General features: G+C 40.3%; 1 protein-coding gene across 1 annotated transcript in view; it reads left to right on the top strand.

Annotated features, from left to right (window-relative positions):
* LOC137079021 (glutathione hydrolase 7) overlaps nucleotides 1-17850 on the top strand; it is a 209213-nt gene that overhangs the window by 135837 nt on the left and 55526 nt on the right. The gene's annotated exons all lie outside the window — the stretch shown is intronic.

The raw sequence follows: 17850 nt of genomic DNA, 5'->3' as shown, positions 1-17850 counted from the left end.
AGTTTTGATGCTCACATGCCTCTGTTGGTGCTTTCGGTGGGGTCAGGGGTCAGCATGGACACCCTGACTGCTCTGCGGCTATGCCGCCCCTTACGCAACAAACTGCGATGCTCTGTGTATTCTGACAGCTTTCTATCAGAACCCTACGGTGGCCCAGTAGTGCAGCCGTACTAAATTAAACCACAACACAACGGAAACAAGCCACAACACCTTCGGAGGTCAAATTATCCAGTCCTGTCTTTAATGACCACAGAAAGTCAGGACCTCGGTTTAACGTCTCATCTGAAGGACGGTGCTTGTTACAGTAAAGTGTCCCCTTCAGGTGGACAGTAGTGGAGTATTTTTACTTTCTACTCAAGTAAATTTTTGTCAACTCATGTTTTTCTTTGTCAAACTTTTACTTCACTACATTCCAAATCATAATATATAATGTCATACTTTTTACTGCACTACATTTTATACATACTAGCTGTTGTTTTTTACCTTTAACTCTTAATTACATTTAACATAGTACTTTCTTACGACTAAAGTAACATTTTAATTACTTTTTAATTAAATTTGAGTAAAAGTATACAGCACTGCATTTTTTATGTAATTAAGTATTAAATGATATTCAATATGAAACGCAGTGCAGTAAAATGTACAGTATTGTGTTTTGGAATGTTGTGAAGTAAACTAGCCTAGAAATCTAGACGCACCCTAGCGGCGGCAAATCTAATCTGCCCACGAGTGTCGTCTATCAACTCTCGATACCCTTCTGAGCTGTAATCCCCTAACTCTTGCTGGACCAATCACATCGTGTATAGAGTCGGTGGGCGGGGCCATAATGACGACGGCCGAGTTGCGTTTGCGTGCTTCTAGTAAACACAGAAACTGGCGAACGGCGGCGGTCTTTCGAATCAGCTTTGACCGCGGCTCTGGAAGACTTGCCCTGCGTCCCAATTCGCATACTATCCATCCTAAATAGTATTCGAAAATAGAATTAGTTTGTCCCAAATCGTAGTATGTTGAAAAGAGTATTCGAAAGATTCCCGGATGGTTTACTATTTCTGGTCCGAATTCACAGTATGGATCGATGGGCACTCTAACGACTGATATTACCCACAACCCACTGCGAGTTGGACGAGGATTCGATTAGAACTACAAACGCGGATAAAAAGCGTTAAAAAACTACAAACATGACGGATGTGCGAGTCCGACAGTTAAGTAGAGCGGTTTAGATAAAGGGGTTTGAGTGACCAACTATCAAAAGTTAACCTGACAAAAATATATTTATTCAGTGTTGTCCACATTATATTTCACCTGCAGCAGCACTGAGCACTTTTGTAATGACACGTTTGGCCATTAACTTTTAAAAGCATCATTATATTTAAACTGCAAACACATGAGGAGAGTCTCTGCATTAAAGACACACACGGCAGATCAACGAGCGGCTACATTTCTCTCCGATACGGCAGGAGATTAAACTGAAGGTGGAGGATTTGAACTGTGACGAATCTGACGATGATTGACAGGGCAGATAAACGGTGACGGGATGCACGTAACTAAGCGACAGAGTCCGTTAAAGATGGCGAAGTAGTCCCGAAGCTTGCATACTTTTCTGCTACACACTCAAAAGTATATACTTTTTCTTCATAAAAAGAGTACATACATTTAGGACGTAGTATAGGTAGGCGAATTGGGACGCATGCAGCATTGGAGTTAAGCTTTTCTCTGAGAAAAGAACAAAGAGCGGCACTGAAGTCATTCCTTAAAAAGGGAAGATGTGTTCGGAGTTTAGTCGACCGGATACGGTGAATGTTTAATCTATCAACAAGCTCTGCTTCACCTTCGTTGCTCTGGTTGGTGTAGCGCTATCCTATCGCGTGCAGAGGAATTTGACAGACAGCCGTTTATCCGCCCCTCGGATTGAGCTGTCAATGGTGAGTTTCCAGACCAAACATCTTGATGTGGGTCTGGCTTGTCAGGCTAGCCTTTATGGGTCTTGAGAGAGGAAATGACATTGGTGTCAATGAAGGCCTTTCTGAGCCATCGGATTTCAACACTAATATCTTCATCTGTGTCTGAAGATGAACGGAGGTCTGACGAGCGTCCAACCACATCAGGGTGAGGAATTAATGACAGAATTATCATTTTTGGGTGAACTAACCCTTTAATTTCATTTTAGTTTTTTTAAAATACCTTTTAAACTAGATTTTAATGATAAATTATATATTAATAATTAAAGCACATTCTTCATATTCTTTCAACTTCAATTCAAAATAACTCACAATGTCATGCATAATTCAGCTCAATCTCATATTGGGTGTATTTGCTGACCTCTTGTAGAAAAATAATAATATATGATGATATTTTATGACTCTTGCTACTCGATGGCCTTATAGCTCAATATGGAGAATATGAGTTCCTCCGCTGGGTCCTAAAGTCAGTTTTTCTTCAGTATGCAGACATTATAAAATATTTATTTTTTATTTTTTTGAGCATTTTTAGGTTTTTCTATGCATACTGAAGCATTCTTCGCATACCTCGCATTCAATTAATTCCTATGGGGGTCAAATTGATCTGATTTTTTAATTTCAAGCATAAAACTCCTCGAATCCAGTCCATTTGTTGTGTTTTTCGTGGTTCGACAAAAGTCCTAGGGTCTCTGATGAACACTAAACTTTAAAACATATATAATACAACATATAATGCAGTGCAATGCAATGATGATTGGGGAGATTGGGGAGAACAAATAAGCCTTCCTCAGAAGCCTGATTATCATATTTGTATGCATATAAAGACACCTCAACCACAAGCTTTTAATTACTCTAAAAGGCCTTTTACTTGCTGCTAAAAAAACCTATCAATTATAAATCAGATGCCAGTACTAGGTTATGTACTACCTGTATTTTATCACAGCATCTGCTAGCCTGTAATGTCTCGTCATGGGTTTGTGTTATGATAGTGGGGAGACGTGGGCCCTGGGGAGGATATTTTAGGACGAGGACGAGGACGAGGTTATGCAATCTGAGGTTCAAGCTGTGCTGCTTATATAAAGATACTGCTTTGGATGCGACTAGCTTAGTGAACACTCATTGTTTGGTTCCGGCTGAGCCCGCGCAGCAGGGCTGGGTGACGATGAGAAAGCATAGTCGCGGATCAAAAAACCACTCTTCCGTTCCGATTAGAACATCAAACAGGTTCTCCCCACTCAGTGACGCACCCACTGAGGATCCTGTTGAAAGTGCCCTAGTTATTGGCGATTCTATTACACGGAATGTGAAAATAGAGACACCAGCCACCATAGTCACATGTTTACCGGGAGCCAGAGCGCCTGACATCAAAGCAAATTTAAAAGTGCTGGCTAAAGCTAATCGTAAATTCTCTAAGATTATTATTCACGTTGGCACTAATGATGTTCGACTTCGCCAGTCGGAGATCACCAAAATTAACATTAAAGAGGTGTGTAAACTCGCAAGTACGATGTCAAAAGCCGTATATTTCTCTGGTCCTCTCCCAGCGAAAAGGAGTGATGAAATAGTTAGCAGATTATCATCACTCAATGGCTGGTTGTCTAAGTGGTGTCTGCAAAATAACATAGGGTTCATAGACAATTGGAAAAGTTTTTGGGGCAGACCTGACCTGTTGAAGATGGACGGCATTCATCCCTCCTGGGCTGGTGCTGCTCTTCTCTCTAGTAATTTGGCACATAGTCTTAGAGCTAAACCTTGACTCACTGGGGCCCAGGTCAGGAAGCAGACAAACTGGCTAAACCAACCGTCTGCTAGCTGTCTCACGTCACCAAAGTCAGCTAAATCCCAGCACATAGAGACTCTTTCACCTAGATATTATCATATAGAGACTGTGTCTGTTCCCCGAATTAGTAAATACAAAAAACCATCAAAACCATTTAACAGTAAAAATTTAATTGATGTCCAACAAATAAACAACAGATATAATACGGATGAACAATTGATAAAGCTTGGGTTGCTGAATATTCGATCCCTTTCGCCAAAAACGCTTGTTGTCAATGATATGATTATAGATCATAACTTAGATGTGCTGTGTTTGACAGAAACCTGGCTAAAACCTGACGATTACATTACTTTAAATGAGTGCACCCCCCGAGATTATTGTTACAAACATGAGCCACGTCTGAAAGGTAAAGGGGGAGGTGTGGCTGTAATTTATAATAATATTTTCAGTATTACTCAGAAGTGTAGTTTCAAATATAATTCCTTTGAAGTTTTGGTGCTTTATGTAACACTGTGTAGTGTAAATGATAAATCCCGTTTGACATTTGTGTTGGCTACTGTCTACAGGCCACCAGGGCACAATACAGACTTTATCAAAGAATTTGCTGGTTTTGTATCGGAGTTAGTATTAGCTGTAGATAAAGTACTAATTGTTGGGGATTTTAATATCCACGTAGACAATGAAAAAGACGCATTGGGATTGGCATTTAGAGACATTCTAAACTCTATTGGAGTTAGACAACACGTATCGGGACCCACTCATCGCCTTAATCATACTTTAGATCTAATAATGTCACATGGAATAAATGTTGATACTGTTAAAATTCTGCAGCAGAGCGATGACATCTCAGATCATTACCTAATATCATGTATACTTAATTTACCTAAGGCTGCAAAGCCATCCCCTCGCTTCAAATATGGCAGGACGATAACCGCTGCGACTAAAGATTGCTTTGTACATAATCTTCCTCATCAGTTCCATCTCCTCAGCATTACAGATAGCCAAGATGAACTTGATGCTGCAACCGAAACTATTGACTCTCTCCTTACTAGCACTTTAGACATAGTTGCTCCTCGGCGCTTAAAGAAGATTAAAGCAAATAATCCAACGCCGTGGTACAACGAGCACACTCGGGCCCTTAAAACAGCAGCCAGAAAAATGGAGCGCAGCTGGAAGAAAACAAAACTAGAGGTTTTTCGCAATTTGTGGAAAGAGAGCATGATTGCATACAGAAAGGCCATAAAAACTGCTAGATCTGCTTATTTCTCAACTCTTTTAGAAGAAAACAAACACAACCCTAAGTTTTTATTCGATACAGTGGCTAAATTATCAAAAAATAAAGCTTCAGCTTCTGATGTTTGTAAACAACACAGCAGTGATGACTTTATGAACTTCTTTACTAGTAAGATTGATAATATTAGGAATAAAATTATAACCATGCAGCCGTCTATTACAGTATCACTTCAGACAGAGCACTGCAGGGTCACTGAGGAAAAATTACACTCATTCACTACTATAGGAGGAGAAGAACTGGCTAAACTTGTAAAATCATCAAAATCAACAACATGTATGCTTGACCCTATACCGACTAGGCTATTAAAAGAGATACTTCCAGAGGTCATAGATCCTCTGCTTAATATCATTAATTCATCTTTGACATTAGGATATGTACCGAAAACTTTTAAGTTGGCTATAATTAAACCACTTATTAAAAAAACGCAACTTGATCCTAATGAATTAGTCAATTACAGGCCAATCTCGAATCTACCGTTTCTATCAAAAATACTAGAAAAGGCCGTGTCTTCACAATTATGTTCTTTTTTAGAAAGAAATGGTATATGTGAGGATTTCCAGTCAGGATTTAGACCGTATCATAGCACTGAGACTGCTCTAATTAGAGTTACAAATGATTTACTCTTATCATCTGATCGTGGTTGTATCTCTCTATTAGTGTTACTCGATCTTAGCGCTGCATTTGATACTATTGATCACAATATTCTTCTGAATAGAATCGAAAATTATGTTGGCGTTAGTGGAACTGCTTTGGCATGGTTTAAATCGTACTTATCTGACCGTTATCAGTTTGTAGCAGTAAATGAAGAGATGTCACACCGATCACAAGTTCAGTATGGGGTACCGCAAGGCTCAGTGTTAGGACCGTTGCTTTTCACCCTGTATATGCTACCACTGGGAGATATCATTAAGAAGCATGGCGTTAGTTTTCATTGTTATGCTGACGATACTCAGCTCTATATTTCCTCACGCCCTGACGAAACCTACCAATTCACAAGATTAACAGAATGCATAGCTGATATAAAAAATTGGATGAATAGTAATTTTCTGCAACTTAATTCAGATAAAACTGAATTTTTAATTATTGGACAGAAAAGCTCCACAAGTAGTAACCGAGAATACTGTCTAACACTTGATGACTGCTCTATCAAGCCCTCGTCGTCAGTGAGGAACCTGGGTGTGCTCTTTGATACCAATCTTTCATTTGAAAGCCACGTTTCTAGCATCTGTAAAACCGCATTCTATCATCTTAAAAATATATCTAAATTACGGCACATGCTTTCAATGCAAAATGCTGAACAGTTAGTACATGCGTTCATGAGCTCAAGGCTAGATTATTGTAATGCTCTACTGGGTGGTTGCCCTGCTCGCTTAATAAACAAACTCCAGCTGGTCCAAAACGCAGCAGCTAGAGTTCTTACTAGAACCAGGAAGTATGATCATATTAGTCCAGTTCTGTCAACACTGCACTGGCTCCCTATTAAACATCGCATACATTTTAAAATCTTGCTTATTACTTACAAAGCACTAAATAGTTTAGCTCCCCGGTACTTAAGCGAGCTCTTAACGCATTATACCCCATCACGTCGATTGCGGTCTCAAAACTCTGGCCAGTTGATAATACCTAGAATATCTAAATCAACTGCAGGCGGTCGATCATTTTCCTATTTAGCTCCTAAATTGTGGAATAGTCTTCCTAGCATTGTTCGGGAAGCAGACACACTCTGTCAGTTTAAATCTAGACTAAAAACACATCTCTTTACTATGGCATACACATAGAACATTTTTAACTTTCATTATTCAGATCAATTGACTGATTGTTAGGCTGCATTAACTAGGTCAGCCGGAACCGGGAACACTTCCCATATCACCTGATGTACTCGTTACATCATAAAAAGAGTGACATCTACGCTAATGTTAGTCTCTCTGTTTATCCCGAGGTTTATCCCGGATCTGGGCCCTGTCCGGATCGGATGGTGGACCTGGACATGACCAACGCATCCTGGAGTGTCTGCTGAGCCGTGCCAAATGGTGTCTCCTCCGAATTTGCCTCACTGGCACGACATGCTCAAAACCCGTCTTCGGCGCAATAATTCCGATCTTTCATGTATTCATCCTCTTGTGTAATTGACGCCCCATCCTAAATAAATCTGTCTCTTCCGTGATACCCTGAAAATTTTGAATAATCCGATCGAATATGATTTCCGACCTGTAAGGTTGCCAGAATAATAATCTTAAACGGTGTGTTAATAGGCCAGAGGAGAACTGGCACCCCGACTGAGTCTGGTTTCTCCCAAGGTTTATTTTTCTCCATCATGCCCCGATGGAGTTTTGGTTCCTTGCCACTGTCGCCTTTGGCTTGGCTTGCTCAGTTGGGGACACTAAAAATATGATTAAAGTTATTCAACTTATTATACAAATAAAATATATGAATTAGGTCTTATTTAATTCTATAAACTATAATACTGATCTGCCAACATTGTCGCTATATGATAAATTAAAATAAGCTGATAACATCACTGTTTTCTCCAGTACGACTGTAGAGCCAAATCTAATTTTGTCGCAATATTATCCTGTTTGACACTGTGAAGCTGCTTTGACACAATCGTGATTGTAAAAGCGCTATATAAATAAAGTTGATTGATTGATTGATTGATATCAAACCGGCCAGCATGCTGAGTGTGTGTATACATGATCTGAAGTTAAACACTGGACATTGGAAGCCTGTTCCAATAGACTGATCCAACGGGAACAGATTGAGGGATGGGTGACGAACTTTATGACGTCAGTTACTAAGGAATGTCTTTCACAGGTGGAGCAAGTTATTACATTTTGCTGAAAGATTAGAAAGACAAAAAAAACAATCTTTGCAATAATGCGCACTGATGAATCATGAGTTAGAAGGAAGTAATCTTTTTGATCTAAAAAATGACTAAGTTTTGTGTTGTGATCTAGCGAGAGGTTAAAACTACACTGTTCCCCGGTGGAGGTGTCTAATCCCAAGTGTGCTTCATATTCCTGCCAAGGGCTTCCCACTGGGACAGTTTGTTCCCATCGTGTGGAGACACATCAGACGAGGCCAGCCAGTGAAACAGATGTCACTGAACAGAGGAAGTAGGTCCATTTTCCGGCACAAATGAGCCCTTTCATCTGTGTTTACTTGAGTCACGGCACTCATTTGCAAACGGAAGAAGGATTCTATGCAAATGTTTCATGGATAATACAACTATGCCTCACTCTTCCTCTGTAGCTGCCTCCCTTTCTTTACCTGTTCTTATTTCAGCTGTATTAGGGTGCTTACTTTTTAAGCAAGAAGTGTCAAAGCTTGATTTGTTTTACCACGTGAGCTCTTGTAAATCCAGCTAGATTTGTGCATGTTCTCATGCGAATGTGAGCGGTATTAGCCTATGCAAAGCATTGTGGTGTTAGGGTTTTGTGGGTTGTTGCCGGGCATTCAGGAGCCAGTTGCATAAACACAGTCACCATCAGGGTTGCCAGGTCTGCGTAACTAAATTAGCCTAGTTAAAAATAGCCCAATGAGCATATCCCAAATACCAAAACTCAAAATATGCTGTTCCCATGCCTAAAATACTTAATTTACAGTCACTTTTATGCAAATTGAAACCACTATATTGTTGGGATCATAAACAAAATAGAACTTCTTGCATAGTTTTATCATTGGTAGAATATAAAATATTACGGTCAAATATAATTTACTCAATATGACAAACTTTAAAAAAAAAAAAAATCTACCTATGGCAACAGCCCAATTCTGAAAACCATGGACTTGAATAACACTGATGATCTCTTCATCTCAGCACCTGTTAGTGGGTGGGATATATTAGGCAGCAAGTGAACATTTTGTCCTTAAGTTGATGTGTTAGGAGCAGGAAAAATGGGCAAGTGTAAGGATTTGAGCGAGTTTGACAAGGGCCAAATTGTGACGGCTAGACGACTGGGTCAGAGCATCTCCAAAACTGCAGCTCTTGTGGGCTGTTCCCGGTCTGCAGTGGTCAGTCTCTATCAAAAGTGCTCCAAGAGGAACAGTGGAGAACCGGCCACAGGGTCATGGGCGGCCAAGGCTCATTGATGCACGTGGGGAGCGAAGACTGGCCCGTGTGGTCCGATCAAACAGACGAGCTACTGGAGCTCAAACTGCTCCAGAAGTTAATGCTGGATCTGATAGAAAGCTGTCAGAATACACAAAGCATCGCAGTTTGTTGCGTATGGGGCGGCATAGACAGACCAGTCAGGGTGCCCATGCTGACCCCTGACCCCGCCGAAAGCACCAACAGTGGCACGTGAGCATCAGAACTGGACCACAGAGCAACGGAAGAAGGAGGCCTGGTCTGAGGAATCACATTTTCTTCTGCATCACGTGGATGGCCGGGTGTGTGTGTGGCTTACCTGGGGAACACATGGCCCCAGGATGCACTATGGGAAGAAGGCGAGTCGGCGGAGGCAGTGTGATGCTTTGGGCAATGTTCTGCTGGGAAACCTTGGGTCCTCCATCCACGTGGATGTTACTTTGACACGCTCCACCTACCTAAGCATTGCTGAGACCATGTTCAGTCTTTCATGGAAACGGTATTCTGGTGGCTGTGGCTCTTCCAGCAGATAATGCTCCTGCCACAAAGCAAAAATGGTTCAGGAATGGTTTGAGGAGCACAGCAACGAGTTTGTGGTGTTGACTTGGCCTCCAAATTCTCCAGATCTCAATCCAATCGAGCATCTGTGGGATGTGCGGAACAAACAAGTCCGATCCGTGGAGGCCCCACCTCACCTTACAGGGCTTAAAGGATCTGCTGCTAATATCTTGGTGCCAGATATCTGTATATATGTGAACATACAGGTCCTTCTCAGAAAGAGAGCTGAAAAGCTTTATGGAGATGAAGATTTGGTTTTTCAGCACGACCTGGCACCTGCTCACAGTGCCAAAACCACTGGTAAATGGTTTACTGACCATGGTATTACTGTGCTCGATTGGCCTGCCACCTCTCCTGACCTGAACCCCATAGAGAATCTGTGGGATATTGTGAAGAGAAAGTTGAGAGACGCAAGACCCAACACTCTGGATGAGCTTAAGGCCGCTATCGAAGCATCCTGGGCCTCCAGAACACCTCAGCAGTGCCACAGGCTGATCGCCTCCATGCCACGCCGTCATTTCTGCAAAAGGATTCACGACCAAATATTGAGTGCAGAACTGAACATAATTATTTGAAGGTTGACTTTTTTTTTGTATTAAAAACACTAATATGCTAATTTTTTGAGACAGGAATTTGGGGTTTTCATGAGCTGTATGCCAAAATCATCAGTATTAAAACAATAAAAGACCTGAAATATTTCAGTTGGTGTGCAATGAATCTAAAATATATGAACGTTTAATTTGTATCATTACATTATGGAAAATAATGAACTTTATCACGATATGCTATTTTTTTTAGAAGGACCTGTATAACATGAAAATGCGGAACTAAAAATATATCTAAAAATATTTTTGTTATATGGTTCATAATTATTTTGGACAAAATTAAACACTTTTTCAAAATACTTTATTTTACCTTTCAGTGGAATGGCACAAGGGTGCATATAATTTTGGGGTGAACTATGCCTCTCTATATTTTAGCAACAAGATAAAAGACCAACAGTGACCACGTCTTTTTTTGTTATTCTTTTTAATAATGTTATAAATAACAGCAGAAAACGTCTGAAGCCTTGCAGCTAGATTACGGCATGTCATATCCCTGCTCTCTGACCCAGAAACACTCCATGTGAACCATGAAGATAAAGAGTCGAGTCAGACAGCAGGCCTCACCAATGACCTGTCTTATCAAGAATTAGAGCGAGAGAGATAGAGAGAGAGAGAGCATGAAGTACAGTTTGTATTGGACTTTCTCAGACTGTCTGCAAACATATTTGCTCTTTAGATTTAAAGGATCTGCTGTATTTTATATAATATATATGTGGAGAAGCAGCAAAAAGAGATACAGATTGGCTTTGATCCAAAACTTTAGTCAGCTGCCTACCTAGACAGCATTATTATGCCTCATATCACATGAACAAAGGCAATCCCAGCTCTCTCAATACACTTTAAAGTGTTTGCTGTGCATTTTACAGTAACATATTGGCAGCTGGATTACTGTAAAATATTTTACAGTATTATTACGGTGTTTTCACTTACAAGAGGCTGTACGGTTTACTGTACTCGCGTATACAGTATTATTACCGTATTGTCATTTACAGTATTAGTACTGTTGGGTTCATTTGCATTCATTAAAAAAAGCACAATAACATTGATCGTTGAAAATGTTCTTTTTAGAAGTACACATTACAAATCTTAACATCTAGGAGATATTTTCACATAAACCTTTGTTATATAATGTATACAAATTTTTACTGTATCTTACTGTATTACAGTACAATTCTCAGTGTAGGCTCAAAGTTTTGAAAACCCTTGCTTTGCACTCTTAAAACTCTTTTAAAAAGGCTTCCAAAAGAGGGATTTCTCAGCGGTGCATCGAAGAACAATTTTGGTTCCTCAAAGAACCTTTCAATGATCAGTTCTTAAAATAATGATGTTTATCTGAAGAAAATCTTAAAAATCTTAAGAGCCTTTTGTGGAAGGGAAATGTTTCGTTACTGTTAAATGTTCTTTGTGGGACCATTGATACCAACAAACCTTCATTATTAAGAGTAATAGAAGTGTCTCATTGGGTTTGGAAGTGAGCTATTTTAAAATGCCTCGATAGGAATCATTAACCATGAACAAAGCAAACAAGATAGTGCAGATCACAAAAAAATGTGTCATAATATGGATTCCTAACATAGTTAAATTAGGAAGATCCTCCGCTGAACGTGGCTCAGGTGTGTTACTGTGACTCACTGGCGTGTGTGTTTGTGTGTTTCCATAGAGTCTGTTTATTTGAGAGTTTGTAAAGAAGCTTTCATCTGGCACTTCACACCGGTCACTGCGACCGACCGCGTCTGTTTATAGCGAGAACGCTGGAGAGGTTAAGAGGGCCATGAAGGTAACGTCAAACCATGACAGTGTCAAGGCTATAGAAGGCTCCAATAAAATCAGCTGTTGTGGTGTTTGTTCTCAAAACAGCCGTCTATCTCTCTGTTATCTCACATCTGCCGTACTTGCCATTTTCCAGCAGGGAAGGTCTTTCACGGCCACTTTAAGATCCTATTTGCAAATCCTTACAGTGTATTCACTACACAGAGTGAAGGGTTCAAATCCAGCTAAAGATAGGTTAAACCCAGACTTAAACTAAACATACTCAATTTCCACCATTTTGTACAGCGCTTGGGTTTCTGTGTTATAGTGTTATGTACAGGCTGCTAAAGTTAACAGTATAGCACCGCCGCACAACTTTCACCCAATTTGGCTAAGGTGAATGCCTGTGGAAAGACACAAACAAGCCATCACACTGCAAAATATACTTTTCTTACTTAGTATTTTTGTCTTATTTCCAGTCCAAATATCAAAAAATTCTTAAAACAAGAAGTATTTACAGACAAGCAAAAGCAATTGTCTTGTTTTGGGGAGAAAATAGCTCAAAATTAAGAGAGTTTTTGCTGAAAATAAGCACAATAATCTGCCAATGGGGTAGGCAAAATAATCTTAATTCAAACAGAAAACAAGATTATTTTGCCTACCCCATTGGCAGATTAGTGTGCTTATTTTCAGCAAAAACTCTCTTAATCTTGAGGTATTTTCTCCTCAAAACAAGACAATCACTTTTGCTTGTCAGGTAAATGTTTCTTAATGTAAGCATTTCTGGGATATTTTGACTAGAGACAAAAATACTAATTAAGAAAAGCATTTTTTGCAGTGCAACCCTCAAGCTTTGACAGAAGAAATGCGGCAAAACGAGTACATAAAGTATGCGAGGGTGGAAGCGCATAGACGGAGAGATTTCAAGAATCTGATGTTTCTAGGAATGTACTTAGGCCCTGAATGAATGTACCTAAGGCCATGTTTACACCTGATATATGAGTTTCGGTCAATCGGATCACAAGTAGACGAGGGAGACACATTCCCCTTGACACCTGGTGTTTTAATCTGGCGTCTCTTTTGTCCGCTTTTAGCCACTTCTGTCCTGATTTCCTTGAAGGGAGGGTCTATGGGCGGGTAAATGGGCTTTTTCAGATCTTTCGATGTGAGGACGAAATAAGCTCACACTATTTACATATGAATGTGGAGAGACGATGGAAAAACATGTTGTTCAAATACATTCAAACATGAGCGTTTACACTACGAAAGTAATCCGGTGGCGAAGTCTTTCAGACAGTAACTCCGTGGATCAGTTTGAAAAGGTGCCGTGTGAAAATGCCGTGATTCAGGACCTTTAGGATTGTGTGCCAAGACTGTACATCTATCCCTCACAGCCGCAATTCAATATGGCGTCTAACCTGACCACAGTCTACGGCACCAGATTTGCAAAAATTGTTTCCAAACAGGTTTTCCAACCACTGCTTCCACCCCACCCCAAAGTCACGCTATTGGTTGAGTCAGAGGTTGCTTAAACTGAGCCGTGCTGTGAAAGAAACACAAGGGCAAAGCCTTTTCGGTTCACGGGTGAATTTTGTGCTCTGCAAGACTCTGAATGTTTAACGTTGTTTGACTCCATTTTGAGGACTTTTGGGGGACATTAAAGTACTCTTCTACCTTAAATTAAAGATCATCTGGTTGTTAAGTCTGCCATCGAGCATCAGCGTTTCCTGCTCCAAACGCTCAGATCAGATCCCAGAAGCCAAAGCTAAAATACACACGTGTGTTCGCTGTAGAAAAATCCTGATCCTACCCTTTATCTCCATAGCGAAGTCTCAGCGCAGAGTTGGGAATGGGTAAAATATTGGTGGTTTCTCACTTGAAACGCAGAAGAAATGCTGGCTCTATAAATCATAACTTAACAAGCGGATTGTACATGTAATGATGGAAATGTGATTACCGGTAAATGTACAGATAAAAAAAGGCCAGCCAGCCACAATGTAAATGGATGTATAAACATACTAAATGATGTTTTTTTGAAACTGTAAAAATGCAGAATATTTCCTGTGATGGGTAGGGGCAGTGTGTGTGGGTGTTTGTGTGCAGCAGCGTAGCACCAAATTTTGGGCCCTGGGTACAAATCATCTTGCTGGGCCCCCGTACCAAATACCATAGTGATACCAATGGGTGGTGTATTGCATTTTTGTCATAAAAACACTTAAAACTTAAACAAAATAAGCCATACTCTGCCAAAACTGACTTCTAAGGGGCCCCCCATGCCTTGGGCCCTGGGTACTCGGTACCCTTTTTCCCCCCAGTCCGACGCCCCTGGTGTGTGTGTTAGTGTGTGTGTGTGTGTGTGTATATGTGTGTGTGATGGGCAGGGGCAGTGTAGGGGGATAGAGTGTACAGTTTGTATAGTGTTAAAAACATTATGCTTATAAGTCCCTACATTTCACAAAACAAACATGTGTATGAGAGAGAGTTTGTGGTGTGTATGTGAGAGTTTGGTGTGTGTGAGAGTTTGGTATGTGTGGTGAGTTTGTGGTGTGTGTGTGTATTTGTGGTGTGTGGTGTGTGTAAGTTTGTGGTGTTTGTGTGTGTCAGTGTGTGTTGTGTGAGTTTGGTGAGTGTGTGTGTGTGAGTTTGTGGTGTGTGTCAGTGTTGTGTCTGTGTGTATGTGTTGTGTGTGAGTGTGTCGTGTGTGTATTTGTATGAGTTTGTGGTGTTTGTCAGTGTGTAGGCATATGTGCTGCGTGTGAGTGTGTGTGTGTATTTGTATGAGTTTGTGGTGTGTTGTGTGTTTGTGTGTGTATTTGTATGAGTTTGTTGTGTGTGTCTGTTCGGCTGTGTTGTGTGAGTTTGGTGTGTGTGTATTTGTATGAGTTTGTGGTGTGTTGTGTGTGTATTTGTATGAGTTTGTGGTGTGTATCAGAGTGTTTGTGTGTGTAGGGCTATGTGTTGTGTGTGTGTATTTGTATGGGTTTGTGTGTGTGTGTGTGATTAATGGAAACATCAGATATTGACAGTACACTGTAATATGTAATATATCATGTACCGCAGCGAACATGTTCTGCCCTGCCGGTGAGATGTCATGGGTCAGGTGTGTGACAGATAAAAGCGCCAGCTATTGTTTGTGTTTATTATTACTAACCGTTTCAGCAGGTTCCTCAAGAATCAAGCCCATGTTTATTGTTATTATTTTAATGACAACCACATCCAGGGTGTATAAGTCCAGTCATCAGGTGCAGCTATGAGAATCAGCGCTGGCAATACAATCATCACTGTGGATATAAGGTTTATATTTGGCTGTGTTCTCATTGGCTTTTACTAAATGAGGCAACACACACTGGAATGTGTGGAATGACTAATGTCTACAAATCAGAAATAGCCATCAAAAACACACATATAACATAGCTCTCTCATTTCTAAAACGCACACAACTACATTTGAGTTATTATCCTGAAGCTCAAAATCGCTAGCCTGTGTTCAGACGGTTCAGACATCTGCAGTGCTCCACAGGCTGCTGACGTGACATGGCAGTGTTATGATTGGTTACTTGTGACACGTCGCAGTCTATGCCCCGCCCCCAACGCGAGTGGGAATGAGGAATGTGGGAAGGGAGGGGCCGGCAATATTTACTAACACTGTTTAAAGAGACAGCGCCCACAACACACAAGCTCTGCGCCGCGGATCATATTACAAACCCTGAGCATAATCACCTCATCCAAACAAAATATTATAAACTGGCGCCTTAAACAACTTAGATTAAAGGAGATTAAAAGTAATGGCTGTAAAGTTTACACTTTATATCTTGAGCTTGCTTGGCCTTCATTTCCAAATCCTCCATGGTCATGAAATTCGAACTCTACATTTTGATCGCTTCATTTCCATCTTTTCTACATATGCTACATTTATCAACAGTGTAAACCCTTATTATTGTTATTTTATTCAATGCAAAACACACAAATGCAGCCCTCCGATGCTGATTGTAGATTTCAAAAGCGACAGGGAACGAGTCCAGCTTTAGTTTAATAATAGGAAACGCATTAAAATGTTAACTATTAACCAGCAAAATTTAACATTTGCGAAAATGAAACATTATGGGCCCTATTTTAAGGTTTTGAAGCTCATGGCACATGCAGGTGCAATTATAGGGAGTGTCCGGCTCCACTTTTGCTATAGTTTGCTATAGTGAAAATGATAACTGTGATGGGCTGAAACTACCAAAAAACACACTTGCGTTGCCTGCCGTCACATTGCACCGTATGTATGATGGGGCCCTTAAAATTAAATTCTGGTATTTTCTTAAATGGCCAATTGTACCTAAAACGAAAGACATTCTGTTTCGAATCATCAATAATATTTATCCTGCTGTTGAAATTTTACAGAAGAGATTCTGTTCTTGATTTTTTTGAATTCTGCGCCTACAATCTTAGCCTGACAAGCCAGACCCACATCAAGATGTTTGGTCTGGAAACTCTCCATTGACAGCTCAATCCGAGGGGCGGATAAACGGTTGTCTTTCAAACTCCCTCTGCACGCGATAGGATAACGCTACAACCAACCAGAGCAACGAAGGTGAAGCGGAGCTCGCTGACAGATTAAACATTCGCTGTATCCAGTCGGCTAAACTCCGAACACATCTTCCCTTTTTAAGAATGACTTCAGTGCCGTTCTTTGTTCTTTTCTCAGAGAAAAGCTTAACTCCAAGTCTTCCAGAATCGCGGTCAAAGCTGATTCAAAAGACCGCCGCCGTTCGCCAGTTTCTGTGTTTACTAGAAGCACGCAAACGCAACTCGGCCGTCGTCATTATGGCCCCGCCCACCGACTCTATACACGATGTGATTGGCCCGTCCAGAGTGAGGGGAATACAGCTCAGAAGGGTATTGAGAGTTGCTAGACGACACTCGCGGGCAGATTAGATTTGCTGCCGCTAGGGTGCGTCTATGCTACTACAATCTAGCTCTCGTGGTCATAATCAATTCTAGTCAGAATATGAGTCCATTGGGCTGTGATTATGGGGCGTGTTTCAACCGAACCAAGAAAGACCTCAATTGGACAGACCTTCAACCAATCAGAGCAACGGAGCGACGCATAATCAAATGTCAACAGAGGTCAACTGCACAGTGTTGCCAAGTCCGCGTTGTTTTCTGCGGGTTGAAGCGACTATTATGTGATATAGACCCATGTGTGCGAATTTTAGCAGGCAACCTTGCTAAAATAACACACATTTTACCCCCAAACACCATTTTTTTTATAGATGGCCAATCAAATCAAAGAAGGCGGGGCTTACTGTTAGTGCAACACTTTAGTTACACTGTAAAAAAATGTTGTTGTTTTTTGTTGGTTTAACTTAAAAAAGTAAGTAACCTGGTTGCCTTAAAATTTTGAGTTTATTGAAAATAAAAATTTGAGTTGATACAATGAAGGAAATTTGTTTAATAAATAGAAATTAAAAATATTATTGTATCTGAACCACATAAAAAATGTGATATATCATGAAAATAGCACGATTTGGCATGCTTCACTGCATCATCAGAAATAAAACACACACTGTAAAATATTTTTTAGAAAAAAGTTACCTGGTTGCCTTAAAATTCTGAGTTCATTGAAATTAAAATTTTGAGTTAATACAATGAACATTTTAGAGATTCGACAACCTTTATTAAAAGATTATTAAAAGATTTTGTAAATATATTGGGTAATTGTGTGTGTTTTATTTGTGATGACGCAGTGAAACATGCTAAATAGTGCTATTTTCATGATTTATCAAATTTTTTATGTGGTTCAGATACAATAATATTTTGAGTTTCTATTTA

Source organism: Pseudorasbora parva, chromosome 6 (assembly GCF_024679245.1).
Source record: "Pseudorasbora parva isolate DD20220531a chromosome 6, ASM2467924v1, whole genome shotgun sequence".
NCBI classification, from domain to species: domain Eukaryota; kingdom Metazoa; phylum Chordata; class Actinopteri; order Cypriniformes; family Gobionidae; genus Pseudorasbora; species Pseudorasbora parva.
The sequence above is the reverse complement of the archived record's forward strand: the minus strand, read 5'-3'. Positions and strand labels throughout refer to the sequence as shown.